Source organism: Vanacampus margaritifer, chromosome 11 (assembly GCF_051991255.1).
Source record: "Vanacampus margaritifer isolate UIUO_Vmar chromosome 11, RoL_Vmar_1.0, whole genome shotgun sequence".
NCBI lineage: Eukaryota > Metazoa > Chordata > Actinopteri > Syngnathiformes > Syngnathidae > Vanacampus > Vanacampus margaritifer.
The window spans coordinates 9,830,064-9,848,937 of NC_135442.1; the positions used below are offsets into that span (position 1 = coordinate 9,830,064).

At 38.6% G+C, this 18,874-nt stretch overlaps 1 protein-coding gene across 3 annotated transcripts in view; it reads left to right on the top strand.

The window, feature by feature from the left end:
* asic4a (acid-sensing (proton-gated) ion channel family member 4a) overlaps positions 1–18,874 on the top strand; it is a 186,075-nt gene that overhangs the window by 52,648 nt on the left and 114,553 nt on the right. The window contains exons 1-2 of one of the 3 annotated variants that reach the window (XM_077579657.1): positions 8,002–8,083; positions 8,392–8,529. The exons of 1 other annotated variant lie outside the window; for it this stretch is intronic. The gene's annotated coding sequence lies outside the window, so the exon portion shown is untranslated. Of the gene's footprint in view, positions 1–8,001; positions 8,084–8,391; positions 8,530–18,874 lie in introns of those variants that run through there. One more of the 3 variants, XM_077579656.1, reaches the window with a different exon arrangement.

Genomic DNA, 18,874 nt, shown 5'->3' on the forward strand with positions numbered 1-18,874 from the left:
TTTCTATATTTCACCATGTGTCATCTTCCACGTAGATGAAACGTTCAAAGAACGATGCAGAGGAAGGCAATCTCGATGTGCAAATCTTTAGCCATTGATTCGCCGGATTAATGTTTGTCGCTCATTACATGATCTGGACTGTGGCATCAAATAATATTGATTTCCGCTCCCCGTCCCCCACTGTTACGCCAACAGAAAAATATCAGTCCTCTGCAAATAAGTTGTAAGAGTGCTGTGATTTGTGGTGACAGGAGCTTTAATATTACGCTGATTCTGTATGGCAGTGGAAAGCCACCGCCTCATCTCTGCTCCTGCTGTCAAATGTATTGTATTTCAGCCATGTCCCCTCAGCACTGAATGGAGAAATAATGAGTGCTGTCTAGAGACAATGTCACTATTATTTTAGATCTCCTAAATCCATCTCTCTGTGCCGCTCTCCTCCATTTTCCTGGAGGTTTCGCTCGTATTTTGTGTCTTGCTCACATTTCTCGCTGCTTACGCCGTCCCCTCAAAGCACGGTCACGACATCCAGCCTCAGAACGCATTCATTCGCCTTCGCCTTAATGTGATCAACTGTTCAGCCTATATGATTTTGTCCATGCTGTTGTTCATCAGATGGCACTTTGGTGGAATTATGTGGCTTAACAGCAGCGCCATAAGCATATTAACAGACTGGAAATAAAATATTTTTTCGGAAGAATGATACAGTACATGCAGTTGGTTTACAGTCAGTATTATAAACAACCGGACAAGGACATTATTTAACTTTTGATTTGCATATGGGTTGTTTATTTATTTACATGTGCACCGTGCGCAACATAAGACTACCATAAAATATAGGACCACAATGGAACAAATTCACCTTGTTAGAGCTTTTTGCCTCAGGGAAAATAAGTTACTCTCTCTTATTTGAACTAAAATACATAGAAAGTTCATCTTTATTTTTATTTTTTTATTTTTTATTTTTTTTGAGAGCTCAGTATTGTTCATTCGGTAATTTTACCGATTTGTCATCATCATTGCTCTCTCTTTTTTTATTTTATTTATATATATTTTTTAATTTTGTATGTGGGTGTGTATGTGCGTGTGAGTGTGTGGGTATTCATTAGTTCAGCTAAAACCTATTAAAAAATCCCATACCGTTCACCTAAACCGAACACTTCCAGCCAGAGTCGTGAGGCCGTCAGGAGACCCGAGGAAGGACCAAAGAAAGAAAATCTTTAATTCTTATATAACCTGCTATCACTAGCATGTCATTTTATGAATTGATAATCACGGAGCGATGTCACATCAACAGGTTGCACCTTTTATACCAAGGGCCTCATTTCCGAAAATCTTACTGTGAGGCATGGGTGGAATTTGGAATTTTCCTAGACTAGCGAAGATACTATAGGGCGTTTACATAGTTGAACACAGTTGTGGGATGGAATGCAGCAGACTCTTGGCCAATCAAAGCAGCTCCCTTTAAATCTTTTTGGCACTTGGAGACCACCTTTGCACCCCAGATTGTGCGTCCGTGTGGGTTAGGATTAGGGTTAGTGCAGTCACAGTGTTGCTATTAAAGTATTTTTAAGGCAGTGAAACCTCGGAGTTTGAACGTCTCGGAACTCGAACAAATCAGACTTCGCCCCCAAAAAATCGGGGTAAAAAATGCCTCGGAGTTTGACCTCATTCTCAGAGTTTGAACACCCAAGCAAACCAAGCAAAGCTGAACGTATCTTAATCGGGTAGCAGAGTGAAGCCGAGCGATGCCGAATGCTCACGTTACTCTCGCAGGTGCCCCGTATATTCGCGAGTGCATTTTGATTTTTTCTAAAAAAATGTCCTTCGCCATGGGCCCAAAGAAAAGAAGCAGTACCAGTGGCAAAGAAAAACGTATAGTGCTACGAACCATAGTGGATTTAGGAAAGAGATTATCGCGCCCCGTTGTAACTTCCGTGACTACTTCCGTAAATACTGGCGCAAAGACCCCTTAGCTGTTCAACAACGTGCCTGACGATAAACGGGGCTGAGCTGTCTATTTAAATTCACAAACATGCTAAACTAGACTTGAAAAGGAAGCTGTTTTTACGCCGATCGCGTGCGCCTGTCTCTGAAAATAGGGTGTTGAAATGAAAAGGTATAATATTATTCACTGACGTCACAGGATCGCGAGTCCGCCCCTCATGATGGGTCAACTTTCCAGCGGACTCAGCTGTGTTTACACCGAATGTCCTTTTGTTATTGATGAATGTCATCCCGAGCTTCCTCTAACGTTACTTGTGTAAGCAAGACGTATGCGGAAGATTTAGTTCAACGCTCCTTGCAGCTGTACACGTTGAAATGTTTGATTAGTGGAATCGATTGGATTACAAACATTTGCCGATGTTACTGCCCGCAGTGCCCGGACCGGACGACATGGCAACGTATGTTCTGAGGTAGCCCTTACCAAAAATACGTATATTTAAGTATACCTGAAGTATACTCAAAATTAGGAAAGTATACTTCTATTTTACTTTTCTTGTACTTATTGGAAGTATACTCCACCAAGTAAATGTTAAGTATACTGAAACATATACTAAAAGTTTACATACTGTAGTATATACTTAGAATATACTTGGAAAATTAGGAGAGTATACTTCCAGGTTACTTTTCTAATACTTATTGGAAGTACACTCCACCAAGTAAATGTTCAGTTTACTTGTAAGCAGGGCTCTAAATGAACTTTTTTACAAGCTAAACAAAATTTCCACCAACCAATTTTTTTTCCCAGTGAAAAATTTCCCAGATTTTTTTCTTTCTTTTTGAAGCCCCTTAACATAAAGTAACAACAGTCTGTCTATATGGCAGCATGTTATGTGTTGTATTAAATACACTGATTCTGAAACATATAGTAAAGTTAATTTACTTGCTCCGACATACAGTACATACAGTAAGTATACTTTAAGTATACCTAATAGTGTACTTAAAGTATACTTGAAAGTATGCTTAAGTATACTTATTAATGTACTTTATGATATACTTAAGTATACTTTTAGTGTACTACAATGGGCCATTTTATTCCCAAGGAGTTTACTTAAAGTTTACTTTTAGTACAAGAATAAGTATACTCGAAAATAAACTTAAAGTATACTTAAGTATACTCTATATTATGTATTTAAAGTATACTACTTTTTGGTAAGGGAGGATAGCTCCCAAAACACGGACATTCTTGCGTCTTCTGTTTTTATTGGTTGCTATGTGCATTTATCATTTGTGAATTTGAGGTGAAGAATCTCGGTTTATTTTTAAACCAAGTTAGCTAGTTCCTCAACCGCTAGCGCTAACATGTTACAACAACAACATTGTTAATTCCTGAATTATTTTTGTACACTTTAACAATAATTTCAACTTTTGGGCTGCTGGGAAAGGAAAATAAGAGACCTTAAGGGGAGGGTATTTGGAGAGATCTCAAAATCAAACAATTTGACCACCAGATGTATTTTTAGCCAGAGCTAGCCACGGCTAGCGGCTCACATATATCACGATCGCATTATGGTAAAAGCATATTTTCGCACCCGTGAACGGCACACGTGTGCACCATTGTGAAGCGGTTTGTGAAAATCCGGAATGAATGAACAAAATGAATGAATCGAAGAAACTTGTAGTAAGCAACACGAGAGCTCTTCAGCATTTGCTTGCGTTGTCTCGCTGGCCGCAATTGTTTGCCACACAATTGTTTGACCCACCAAATGGCTGCCGGGTCGATAGGTGGGGGTCGGTGACGTCATGTCAAGTTAAGTCGTACATACCATGTATACTGATGTAGTGAATTTTGATTTATTTCTATTTATTATTATTATTATTATTATTATTATTATTATTATTTGTCAGGATTGCACAAAGAAAAGTGATTTTATCCAAACGTTTGGTGCTGCAGCTTGGGTGTTCCAATAGTTTTTTTTATTTGGTCCCTCTCAATATGGTGATGTTGATTGTGTTATTTAATACTTAAGAATTAATGGTTCTATTAGGAGGATACTTATTTCTTTGTTGAAAAACATCCTTTTTGTACCCGATGAAGGACCAGTTTATTAGTTATCCCATTGTGTGTCTTGTTTCTGGTAATTAGGCTCAATGTCAGTAGGAAGAAGAAAAAGAACACACAATGCTTCCAGTGTTTTCTTCCTCAAGATTTGATTTTGTTTCAAGACAAAGACAACATACTGGATGCCTCTTTTTGAAATGTTGTCTGTTCATAATGCTTTTTTTTTGTGTCAACTGAGCTGAATGTTGCCGACTAAGCTTGCGTCGCTCACTTGGCAGTGATACACTACAGCATTGTCACAGCCACTTAAGTGCTAAATGATGCCTTTAAACGGCTCCACTGGCAGCCAAAGAATGAAGACGTTAAAAGAAGGGGAGGGGGGTTCTGTGATCAGACCAAAAAATAAAATTGGATGATGCTCTATAAATTAGGACTATAAAGGGGTTAATTTGAAGGCTGCAACTATCACAGTTGGTTGTGCATTTCTGTTTTGTTTTGTATCACAAACACTATTGAAAGTCATCATACAGCTCATACATGAAAAAGAAAAAACTGAAAATATAATGAATACATTTGATCAAAACTCAAATGTCAAACAATGTCCAGAATTTCCCCTGGAGTAATTGTATGAATGTGACTGTGAGTAATATTGTTTTCACCAGCAAACAATGGCAATTTCGTTCTTGCCTATGTGTTAGTGTAACCTAAGGCTACCTGGAATTGATCTAGCCAAGTCTCCTAACTTAATCAGCAATTTATAGGTTGAGAGATGGTAGTGACGGACGGACGGAGGGAGGTGTGTGTGTGTGTGTGTTAAAGCAGGGTCCATGTTCTGTGTAGTTGGATGACAAGGTAACCAAGGAAACCACATCGCTTTGAACCTTCACAATTGGTTAAAACGTGTTTATCTCTAACCAGAGTTGGAGCACGGCTGAGGTTAATATGATCACTCAGGAAGGACAGCCCACTTTTGTACGCCGTGACGAGAGGCGGCTTTGAAACACATGTTGCAAGGTGTCTCAGCTACACACCATTAGTTCTCTATGGAAATTTGGAATATAATTAAGGAACAGATTTCAAAAGGTAGCCTCATAAATAATGCAAACTCGGTGTTAAATGTCCCTGACAGTGAATGCTGGCGCTGCAGAACGTGAACGTCCAGAAAGGCTGAGCTGGTCTATCTGGTCATCAGGTGCCTCCCTTGGATTGCTATAAATTGACAGAAATGGGAGGCGGCACAGAATAAATCAGACAGCTGAAATAAATAACCCTTCCCAAAGTGTGTTATTGTGACAGAAGTCGAATTGTTGTTTCATTACAAAATTTTTGAATACGCGGAATTTCCATGAATGTGCTCTGTGTCAAAACGTTATCACATTGACATGATGATCACGTAATATGTGAAATGGTGTTCAAAACAGACCTCTTTTTAACTACTTTCCGCACTATAAGGTGCACCAAAAAAGCCTTTAATTTTCTCAAAAACCGACAGTGCGCCTTATAATCCAGTGCGCCTTATATGTGGATCGATATTGGTCAAGTAAGCTCCATCTAGTGGATGCTTAGCGCAACCCCAGCCACTACAGTAGCTTCTATTCTATGCGCCTTATAATGCCTTATATATAGGAAAAGTTTTTAAATAGGCCATTTATTGATTATAATAATCCGATGCTTCTTATAGTGCAAAAAATACGGTACTGTATTAAGATTTGGCATTCATTGGTTGTTGAAATGTACAAAGTAGCTTATGTGTAGGGTAACCAAATGTCTTCTTTTGCCCAGACATGTCCACTTTTTTACATCCTGTTCGGGCGTCTTTTTTTTTTTAATACATTCATGAAAATTTGTATTTTGTGGGACAAATGTGGGGCGGAGTTCACCGTCTTGTTAGTGTGACTAGTAGAAAGTGGACTGCCCCAAGTAGATCGCAAGAGGTGAAAGAGAAAAAAGCCGGATTTTGTGTGTATGTTTAATTATTATTTAAGAAAAAAGTAGGACAGCTTTTTACGTGCGTCACTTCCTGAGTGTTCAAATAAAGTTTTAAGCAATGTCAGCGGCCCAGCTCATTGGTAGCGCTTTGCACTCTCAAACCGGATATGTGATTGCGGCGCGGTTCCGCATGCACCCATGAAATGTTTTTTTGTTTTGTTTTATACGATACAGAGAAGGCATATTTTAAAGTAGTTATAATGTATAATGTGGCATCTTTAAGTAAACTTTGAGTATCATTTAGAATTTCAATCGTATCTTTTGGGGAAATCAAAATAGGGTCACCCTACTTATGTATAATTTAGCACATACTGTTATGTGCAATCGATCACTGCAGATAACACTTTCAAACTGTAGACTAAAATAGAATTTTAAAATAACTTGACAGAGTTTTATCTGCTCCATAGTAACTAAGCACTGTGGATCGACGCACTTCCTGATTACATAAATTAGCGGTTCTCTGAAATATTGATTCCTCGCATTGATTTTAAGCAAGACTTGCACAAAAAGGAAACTGTACCCACTCCTTGCAGCACTTTTCTGCATGCTAATCACATACAATCTACAGGTATGACTGTGAGGTTACATACATAAATAAGATCTTTAAATGCAGAAATTTAGATTGACTATTTACTGTCCAGTAGCAGAAGAAAAATGAGATTATTGAAGGCATGCAGATTCACTGTTTATTCTGTGGACACAGCGAGCTTTAAAGTCTTAATATTTCCCTGCGATTCCGTTACAGGCTTTAAGTGTTGCTTTGGCCCAGAGCTCTGTCACGGATGTGGGTGATGTCTCGGTCCCACATCTCCAGGACTGTGTCCCCTTTGATATTCCTTGACTCCGGGGCTTGCATACGCACATTGAGAAAAGTCAAGGTCACTCCCTCTCTCTCTCTCTCTCTCTGACTTGAACCTCATGAATATTATGATTAATCACAGTCTTTTGGCTCAAAATAATAACAAACTCATCATTGTCATGCAAGGTCCATAATTTCAAGGCTAGCTTTGCAGGGGCTGTTTTAGTTGCCCTCCCCGACACCTCCCGAGATGCTGTTTTCAAAACAAAGCACACAAACAAGGACAGTTGCCCTGCCCTTAGGCAAGTTACACCGTTGGAAGCAGGTAAACACAAAAGGTGATGTTTTAAAGGTGTTTTTCAAACGAAGCCTTGCTTTGTAATGGATGACTTGCGGCAATTCAACAGCATTTAAAATCAAGTAGTAAACGGGAAACAGCGGCTGTGTTTAATCTGTGGGCATAACAATCTTGCAAATTCACCACTTGGCTATAGCATGGTCGGTCAGTTAATATCTAAAGTGGCATAGTGAAGACGTGGCGTTGTTTTGTTAATAATGATCATACTGGACTCATATGGACTTTGGAATAAGTGCTCAAAAATGTTTGGTCATTTCAACAGCATTTAAAATCATAATCTTACACTGAGGTTGTGTTTTTTGTCTGACGGCATAACAATTCTGTCATGACGTTGCATCAGCCAATTGATGTCAGCAGTGAGACATTTGGGATGATGCGATGGAAACTCAAACTGAATGCAAATATAAAGGGATGCCTATGCCATTATATTGTATTGGATTGTTTATACAGACTCTGATTGGGCTGCCGACCAGTTTAGGGCCATTATGGGCCTTTCTACCGAATTTGTTTGTTTCACGGTCTTGTGATGTGGAGGCAAAAGGTGGAGGTATTTATTCAAAATAAAACAAACAAGGAATGTAGAACTATTTAAAAAATACTAAATTAACAAATACGCCCCCCCCCCCCCAAAAAAAAAAAAGAAAAAAGGAAAAAAAAGCAAGGTTTAAAGTAACAAAGATCGTCAGGTAATAAACTCAAGCCAAAGGAAACAAAAAATGACTTGCTTAACGTGACTAACAACGACACAGCAACGTCAACAAACAAATTGATGAGACAACGAGCTACACCTGGTCAAGACACAAGTACAGGTGGAAATGAATCCCTAACGAAGTAGACATAGCATGACAAAAGAGATACAGCGAAAACATAACAGCATAAAACAAAAGTAAATATAATCGAAACGAAGTTGACAAAAACAAAGCTCTTGACAGTAAGTCTCTCAATATACACTTAAATATGTCTTTTTTTTCAAACTCTAAATCTAATAATACACATATCGAACTACTCAAAATGTGTGTTGGCATCTTTATTTTCTATGTTGTTGGTTTATTGTACTGAAACTTCTCAAACTTCTTAGCAAATAGAGCAAATACTTACAGTGACTCAACTAAAATTTTTATCTTAAATAGAAAGTCAAGTAAAAAAAATTTTTTTTACAATAATATGATTTATGCACCAACCCCACTAGTCTAAATGCAGTATTCTGATTTTTATTGTGTTTTTGGAACATGAATTAAGCAGACCTGGGGTAATCCATCTCAGAAGGCGACCATTTTGCAACTTGTTGGCGACTGTGACAGCCCTCGAGAACCGGAGTTTGACACCTGTGGCCGAAGGGCTTACCTTGCGTGTCCCATGACCAAACTTAAAAATCAGGTGAGCAATGGCGGTTGTTTAACTTCCCCTTTAAAAATAAGCAAATTGCATTACCACGGGTGTCAAAATGAGTGCATTCATTTGAAGTTAATTTAAAGTTCATTTTTTTTAACCCCACAAATGTTTTTTTAACGCACGATTAATGACCGCCCTTTGTTTGGAAAGCATGTACTGGGGGAATTCCAGTTGCAACGCAGCAGACACGTCCACGTTAAAATTTAGCAGTAATAAAGTTAATAACAATGCATATATTCGTGGAGACTGGGGTCAATTATTTTACTATTTTAAAAATGTGTAGAATTTTGCTAGTTACTTGATGTTAAAGATTAGATAGCTCTTAATACGAAAAGAAAAATGCTTTGAGCTGTCACCAACGTCTTACAAATGCAATTATGCCCTCTAGTGGCAGAATAATGACCTTAACACAAATCAATATCACACTCGTTTACACTTTTTTTTTTTAATTTTAACTCAATTTTATGAATTATGAAATTACAGTATCAATGACTAAAATAGCAGCAATATTTCTATTAGTTAATTTTTTTTTCAACTTTTATGTTAACTAGAGTAAGAAAACTTAAAATAAGTAATGTACAGGGTGTCCATAAAGTCTCTTAACCATTTCAAAAATGTATTAAAAATGCAATTGATTAGATATTTTATTTAGATTTGTTCTATTGTATTCAGCGTTTATTAAAGGTTTTTTTACCTCTTTTAATACACTTCTACATGGGCCCCATTAGTTGCACGAAGCACATCAAGACGGTACTCGATTTCTTGCCATGTTCGCTGTAGCATAGCCTCATCAATTGTGGCAATGGCATCAGTAATCCTTTGCTTAAGGTCAGTAATGATAAATACTGTGTGTTTTTTTTTTAAACACTGAATACAATAGAACAAATCTGAATAAAATATCTAATCAATTAAATTTTTAATACATTTTTGAAATGGTAAAAAGACTTTATGGACACCCTGTACATTTGACTGTACAGTTATAAAGTTTGCGATAAATCGTAACTATTGAAGTCATGCAATTAATTACGATTTAAAAAAAAAAATCGTCTGACACCCCTAGACATTAAATATAATAGAAAGGTGGCAATATTTTTGAAGTAGTTATACAAATAAAATAAAAGTGTGTGAGCTTACTTTTGGCTTTCCCCTTTCCGGGAGCGATGGGATAAAGAGCAGCACAAACGTAAAATCTAATTTCACAAATCAAATGCAGTACTATTTAGCATTTTTATTATATCTGCAGAAAGAACTTGCAAACTCCACACAGCAATGCCAGTGGCGAGCTTCGAATCCTGTACATCTTACTTGTGAGGCAGATGCGAAAAACCACATGATGGCCCCCCCCCCCCCATGCTGCCCCGCATGCTTCATGGATGTATAAATCCACACATGCCCAAAGAAAGCGTATGTTGTGATCTCGCTGCTCCTCCCAAGTGATCATTTCCTGAACAGCGTAGCAATGTATCACTGCCAAGTTAGCACGGTTGTCTCTACTGACCACTTGAGGCAAACTCTCTCTCTGTAGTTATGTTAGTGGAGTGTGAACACGTGTCTCATTGGTCGTGACGGATGTTTTCTCTTCTCTGTTGGTATTTTTAGGCAAGAGCCCAAGCCTATAATTTTTCCGCTTGGTGAACAGTGTGAAATATTTTACATCATGCCAAACCCTAAAATTAGCCTCTCTTGCACAACCGCGGTCACTGTCTTGCTGTGATAAAGAAGTTTGTGGCCCGGATATTCGATTATTTGGTTGCTCTCCCAGGTGGTCGGAAAAAAGAAAATGGAATAGTTTGAAAGAAACAACAACTTTATCACAAATGCTGACCTTTAATTACAAAGCCTCTGCAGTGGTCGGCCATAGCTTTTACTTAAGTTGACATTTATAAATACCACAATGTCCCCGTGAATGGCTTTCATTGAAGCCAATGTATTGTCCAGCCAGATAGCATCAATTCATTTGTCAAATAATGTAACTAGTAGACAGCGGGGGTTGTCAGGCTGTGTGCACAAGGCGTGCGTATTGCCCAACGGAGCTATGCATGCAGAGGACAAACCTATTAGCGGAGGGCCTCTCCTATCAGTCACACAAGTGATGAAAAGTCCAGATAAAGATGGTACTTCACCCTGCTATCCTGTTTGTGTGCCCGGGACAAGAAATCGATTCGAGTGGTTTCGCAGACTGCTTTACAGTCAGGGCAGCTTCTCCGCTTAAATGTTCGTCTGCTTTATTCAATGACACCTCTGCAAACTCAACAGTCACCCACACATAGCGTTGAACAAACGTAAAACAAATGTCCAACCGTACGCTGACAGATGGAGACGGGTTTGCGCGAGGAGCGTCTTTACACATTGTCAAAGCCAAATATATCACAGCGATGATCCAAGTCATTTGATTTCAACCTTGGAGGGAATATTGTTTGTGTAGCCGGCTCATTTTTTATGCCTGATCTTTTTGTGTCCGGCCGTCATCGTGGGGATGTCTGCTTATGCGGGGAAATGCGCTCCCTCAATGCGAGAGGATTTTCCCATCTCATATGCAGTCGGTCGAAAGGTTATCTGGGAAGCAGTCATGTTATTGTATAACATGCACTGCAGGACAAAAATGGAAACATGTCTCACCACGAAAAATGATTTCAGCTTTGCTTTTAAGAAGAAACGAGAATGGTGAGCTTATGTCACTGTAACTCTCTTTTTTCGTATTTAAATGCATTTGAACGTTTTTTTTTCGAGTATGTTTGAATGTACTTACAAATACGCAAATACATTCTAGCGCACTTGTAGGCTAACTGCTAAAAACTTTTTTTTCCCATAATGCCACAGGCTATCTACTTGTGAATGCACAATAATGTTTTTTAAACATTTACTTTATATCAATACAGGGAGTCCTCGAGTTCCGTTCGATTTTCCGTTCCTTCGCTGGCGAATTTCACCCTCCGAAATTCGACTTAAGTCGGATTTCACTGTTAAAGTCGATATTTACAACAAAATACTTTGTACAATAATTTTTTTTTAAACATAATTGCGCGACACGGAAGAGCCGGAACCAATGTTTGGTGTTTTTGTACAGACATTCATTGCTGACAGACAGCAGAGCTAATTAAAACTTAAACACGGAAACATTCGAACGTATTTGCTAATATGTTTAAAAATATTTGCAAGTATGTTTAAAGCCACCTGTAAATACTTTTGAACATATTTGGAAATACAATTTTTTTTTTTGTATGTTTGAACATAGTGGTACCTCGGCTCACGAACGCTTCAGCTTACGAACTTTTTGCCTCACGAACATTAAATTCGCGAGCATTTTGTCTCGGCTGACGAACTAGTTTTCGGCGGACGAACCAAATCTCGCGACACGAGAAATCACGAGAAGCTGACGCACGCTCACGGCGTCCCAGTTCGTCGCCCCCTTTGTTTGAGTGCGGACGTGGTTTGTGTTCGGTAGACATTTTGGATCATTTTGGAGTACTTTTGGAGTGTACTTTTGCTACCATGGGACCGAAAAAGACCCCACAAAAGGCTAGTGTTAAGCCTAAGAAGACATTGAAGAAAATTACGGTCGAGCAGAAGAAGGAGATCATCGACAAACACGAACGAGGTGCGCGTTTGTGTGACTTAGCGTCCCAGTACCAGTACGCTAAGTCTACCAACAGGTGTCAATTAAGAGGTTTTTAGTCAGCAACAAGGACAAAGAGTCTCCTAAGAAGCAAAGAAGAGAAGCCACACCGGAGGACTCTCCTTCCAAACAGTAACTCCCTCCCTCCCTCCTCCTCCCCCTCCTTTCCATCAAGCCTTCAACTTCTGTACCATCACAAAGGCAAGTTGCAAGTTTTGCAAATAAAAACACTTTATTATACAGTACAGTGTATTTCTTTAATTACAATACAATAGCACATTTATTATACATAAAATAAGGTATATTTTGTGTAGTTTTAAGGCTTTTTTAGTAGAAAATTGTGTTTTATGGGGACCTGGGAACGGATTATTCTCATTTCAATGGTTTCCTATGGGAAATACTTGTTTGGGAGACGAACTTTTCGGCTCACATACTCTCTGTGGGAACCAATTAAGTTCGTGAGCCAAGGTACCACTGTACATGCAAATAACGTCAAAGCGCATTTACAAGCAGATTTATACTTATAAATGTAATTAAATCCATTTAAACGTATTTGTAAATATGTTTTAACGTATTTGCCAGTCAATTGGCAACTCTCATGCCTTTTGTCAGCAAAGAAATAAAAAAATATTACAGGAAACTATTGAATTCTTAGCGCCATATATAGCAAAGGCATTAGGGGGAAAAGGAGTAATTATTGGAAAACCGCATGAAACTTCAGATTGTTTGTTGCTTAGCCACCGCACTTACCACATAGCACAATCTGTATTTTTCAAGGACATTTTCCAAACACTGGTTATTTTGCGGAAAATTATTCAATGCAATTTCTAAAGGATAATCATCTTTTGCTTCTGACTGAATTCAGTGTTAAAAAAAAAAAAGGGAAAGCAGAAAATGGGGCCTGAGGCTGAGTCGAGCAGACAAGCACCAGCTTCACATCACTCACCTGGATTCACAAAGGACAGAAATAGCACTAAAAGCACCCACTCTCACTTTGTTACTGTTCCTTCCTGTTCCATACACTTTTGGGGAAACGCGTCGTTTCCCAAAGGGCCGTCCTCCATCATATTACAGCCAGAGGTCATTCAAAACTGTGAGATGCAGACTTTCACATCCTCCGTCACCTTTTATGCCGTACATTTGGAATGATTTAAAATAATATGCGACTAATAGAAAATGCCATTTGGAATAGGCAATCATCCATTATCCTGCCAACCTCAAGAAAAAGGTGCACCCCTGAAAACCTTGCAAAATGGATATAATAGCTGACAAAATCCAAATATAAAGGAGCAATTTGGAGTAATTTCACAATAAAAAACTTTGAGCAGCATCACAATCACCCTGATGGCGTGTAATTAGGGGAATAGTGCCAGGACCCCATTAATGCTGTATAACCATTACCCTTTTAAAGTTGGAAAAAGGAAAGAGAGCATTTTTTTTTTTCAAGATGTGATGTTATAATAATAGATTTGAATAAAATCACTGAATGGTTCAGATCCTGAATACATTAAACCAATGCTAATTGAATATAAACTCACTAGGGCTCCGGGGTCAGCACACTTGGGTCAATTTGTGGAGGTCGAAGCAAACATGGTGAATCAGCATTTAGCTGTTATGCTGCATACAAATTGATAAGATGCCAACAGAAGTGAAGTCAATCCAAAGTGGTTTTACTTTTTAAAGAATATATTGTCTTTCTAACATGTTTATTTATCTGACGCTATTTTATTTCAGCCGTGGTTGTGTTTTGAAGCGATCTATAAATAGGAGTTGAGTTGCTGCACCCATGTTGTTATGGTGCCAATCAAGTCAAATGGTAAAGACATGGGGCTCTATTTCCTTGCCCAGCGTAGGTCTAGCGAGGCGAGCTGTCTAACTCTGCGAGGGCCACTTTAGCGCTTGTCAATCAAATGCCGCTACGGCGACCTGGAATAAGGATATTTCATCCAGTATCTGTCTTACATATATCGAAAATAAAATATATCTGCTTAAAGCCTCCAGTGGCTGGAATATTTTCCACCTAGTCGTCGTGGAGCTGGCCGGCTGTCAAATCAGGCTTTTTTTTCCCGATCGCTCTTCTGCTTTTTTTCTCCGTGACATGCGTGTACTCACAGCCAACAATGAGGCGCTCTAACACAGCCATACTAGCAGACTATCTGAAGGGAAAATGCATTTTGGGATTGTAGGTGTAACTAGTACGATAACTGCATGTTGCAATTGCGCACATGCTCTTCCCATCACTCAAAAATCGGGAAAACTGAAACAGTGAAAAAGAGTTTAAGGCTGTCTCAACAATTCACTACTACATAGTTCACGTTTTCAACTTGTATGATGTATTTAGAAGCACATCTCCGAATTCACTTTACAGAATGTGTCTATACGGGTAAGCCGCTGTCAAAAAAGTACTTTTTCGTGGGCATAGCTGCTTTTTTTGAGTCCTTTTTGTCAGGTGGATCTTGACAGACTGTTAGCACTGCAGCCGTAGCAATCTCGTGTTGTGACAGGGACAAGGAGGCTCTCTCACCCGGCAGGGGCCTGATTGATTGGGTAGTCGGGAAGAGCAAATGTCCTTGACAAAGAAGCAATGAAGGACAGCGGGCCGCGAATCTTTTTCGCCCTCTTCCAAGAACTTTGCGTTTTGCTGAAGTAATCCTCCCTGTTGACATCAAAGAGCCGCGGCTGACGTGGGAACGAGCTCGCCTGGAAATGCTTCTGTCAAAGTCGACAGATGCGAGTGGTCCAGATTTACAAAGTAGGGCCTCCTGCTTTGACAGAGCCTTAAAAAAATATCTCATAGGAAACGTTAGGCCTTCATAGCTAATATCTTTGGGAAATGTGCACAGAGAAAATTCTGTGTACTCCTTTGATAGTATGTCATTTTCTCGTGTTTATTTATTTTTTTACGAAGAAATGCCCAATGTTCTGTGATGTAGTGTACACACGATGCTTAAACATTCACGCCTTTGCTTGTTAGCGCAGCTGCATAGCCGCCTTCATTATGAAGACATAACCGAGGAGCAAATTCAGATGCAGCTCCCGCTCCCCTCCCAATATGAAATTCTATCAGCCACTTTGCATTCATCCATTGAGGACCTTGTTAAATATTTGCAATGTGCCAAGTCACACAGAGGCGAGGCATCATAGCCATTACCATTGAGGTGCGCTCCTCTTTTAAATGTTAATTGCCATTCATCACACATTCTCATTACATTCCGAGGAAAAAGATGTGCTGTGGGCTCTAGTGAAAGCATCTCATTTATTTTCAGAACGGTATTAAATATCCACACACTTATAATTCATTCACATGGTCCGCATGGTCGAAATAGGGAGATTTTGTGCAATGTTTTTGGGGTAATCGATATAGGAGGTGATGAAAAATAGATACGTGATGAAAAATTATCTTTATTTTAAGCAATAATAATGTTCTTTGGTGTTAACACATATTTTACGCTAGGCTACATTTTTTTTTCATTTTATTCTTCTCCCTTTTTCAGCATTCAAAGACTTACACCGTTTTACTGATTGAAAACTTTCAACATTCTAAGGCTTTCAAAAATTCTGGACAGGTGAGGTTTTATTTTCCGCAAGTAAATGGAACGTAAAAAAAAAAAGAAACAGATTCCAATTGTACAGTAAATTCATAATGTCTAGATCATTCAAAACACCTCGGTTTCTATTGTCAAAATTCCAGATAATTACCACACTCCCCCAAATCCAAATTTCTCAGAATAAAAAAAATTCTTAAAAAATTCCCCAATTCAAACCAGGCCAAACCTCTCAGTCAAGTAATATTAATTTTCACGCATTCACTGGGAAAATAAAATGAAATAAAAGTAAAAAAAAAAAAAGTTTTTCTGCCTAATTTGGTTTGGTTTTTTGCTTGTATTTTTAATTTTCAGTTTTATTGACTTTTAAAAAAAATGTTTTTCTGAATATCTTTCCTGGTTTTTTAAATATTTTTTTCTGTCATTAAAAAAACATATTCCCAAAAACTTCTTCTTCAAGTGAATGCAATACACTTTCGTAATATTGGGAGCTATCCAATCAAAAACACACACACAAAAAAAAAAAAAATATTAGAAGACCTATGCAATCCATTCATCCATTTATTTTTTATACTGCTTTATTGTAACCAAGGCGGCGTTTGAGCCCATCCTAGATGATTTTGGATTTGGTTTACACTCGACCTGCTGCCAGCCAATTACAGGACGTTCACATTCGCAATCACACCATCGAGTGGGAACTGATTGAACCCGTCTGTTGGTGTTGTGAGCTACAGAGCTTTATCATGTACTTTTTCCAATTCATTACAATAAAAAGAAATAGATAAAAGGCACAAATCTTTATCATTAGAGAGTGCAGGAAAGGAAATATTTAGTGGGCGTATTTAGAGCGGAATAGGAATTTTCAAACGTATTGTATGAAATAATGTGTGCTAGCTTTCTTTTTTTTTCTTCCTTTAGACTGCATCATCTTCGACCTTAGTGTAAAATATTGACACTGAATAATATCATGGAGACCAAAGAATAACCTAAAAGTCAACAGCACCTAAACGGTCATATGGCAAAACTTGTGTGATCTTTACAAAACTTAGGGAGGGGGGGGGGACGGGGGGACTTTAACTAGACATATTGCCTGATGTGTATTGCAGTCAAAACTTTGGTCCATGCATATTAACGAGGCTCCCTCTCACTTCCTTTGAAAGCAGGTGAGGAGAGCAAGGTAAGGCTAATGAGGTTCATTGCAGGAATCCGCCCACGTAGCATCCGCACCGTCTTGACCATGTCACCATGCGCTTGCTACATTTCTTTAATAAAACAAATTACCTGTACACAAATAAAATGTTTGGAATGATGCACCTGCGGCATCTTATTTTCATTGCTTGTTGCCTTGGAAACCGTGAGTTTCAATTTAAAGTCTGCAAGACCCAGAATTGGTATTGTTAGAAGGTAAAGGTTAATTGGCTTTTAGATTATACCAATGTGGTCCACATTCTATTGTAAATATGGGAGGGAAAAGGACATATTGGGTGGGGGGAAAATATTCAGAAAAAGGATATGGATTGGTCCATGCCGTGATTAGGAATGTGCTGGCTTGGACTTTGAAGGCTATTTTGAGTTGAAGCTTAAGCTTGACACAATGGACCTATACAATACGTGTGAATCTGAGGTCTTGGGGATATGCACTCATATAAGGAAATCCCCTCAACAAAGAGACAAGGTGAACGGCAGTTATTTAACAAGATGTCCCAGTCAGCAGAGTGGGGATTAAAATGCACCAGTGCTTATCTAGCACGGAGACTTTGACTTTAAAACGGTAGCTTCCCACAAAAACTAGGTCGGAAAAGGTCATGGAGTTGAAGCTGTTGATGTTCAACATTTCCAACCTGAGCCCAAGCGGACTTTTTTTGTGCTTTTCACATTTGGAACTTGAGTGAGTTTACCATTCCCAAAGTCAACAAGGTTGTTTTTGCCAATGTTGAAAGTGATACACATATTGTATTTTTTGAAATGCATAAATGGCCAAAGATCACGGAGGAATATTGGGATTTTGAACTTTTGCTCTTCTACAAGTCAACAGCGGCGACACACTCTGATCTACTAAACCACCATGGACGTTCTTCTCATTACTTCTCATTTCTGCTAAATATACTGTAGTAATACTTCTTAGTATGGCATGTGATATGATATCCTTGTACGTCCAAATATGGTCACTTACGTATTTACTTACACAAATCAATTTTCAAGTTTATTTATTTATTTATGCAAATTATTATCATGTGATGAAAGTCGCTTAAGAGCAAATTAATTAACTAAATTAATTAAAATGTGTCATACAACTCCGCCTCTTCCTGACTTTGCGGGAGCCTTGCAGCGTTACATCGCCTCAAGATTATGTTTCTATGTTTTTGAGTGAAAAGAGTTAGGTAAGATCAATTTGAGTAGGCCTGTTTTGTTAAAATGGTTAGCTTTATTGGAGAATGAAACCTGTCAGCCGTGAAGGTAAGTTTGCATTCAGATTGATTTCCCTTGCATCATCGCAGACAAATAAATCAGTTATCCGACGTGATGCTAGACTTTGTCGCTTGCTTGAATCCCAAAACATTGAATTCCAAATGACATGGATTCAAATGGTCTAACCCCCAGAGCCGGAACTTATTTCAAAATCCCAAAATGCTTTTCTACTGCTTAACACTTTCCACTGACACATAAGGACAGCTCAAGCAGAAAGGATTTGCCCCATCCCGGGATTGTACCTGTTGTAAATGATAGATTCAGAGAGAGGCAAGAAAACGAAATAATAATCTCTTTGACGAAAGACATGACAAGTGACTAGACATAGAAAAGAAACCAAGCACACAGAAAATTGGATTTTCAAGAGAACCTTGTCTCGGGAAAAAAATGACCAGCCAGGTAGCATTAGAGAGGCAGACTGGCTTTCATTAGCCTAGTCATTTAGTACCACTGAACCATGAAGATGGTTAAGTGATATTATGTTAACCTCCTGTTTTACATCTAGAATAGAAATTAAATGTAATTAGGTGGTGATTGTACTTCCTACGCAGTTTTCCACATAAATGCAGATGGACTCAAGTCATTTACTGACTGTCTGTGCCATTGTTCTCATGTAAGGGCCCTCAAGTCTGCCATTTTACCAATAATTGACAGACCACAGACATCAGCTAGTTGGAACAAAATGTTGAATTTAAATGTG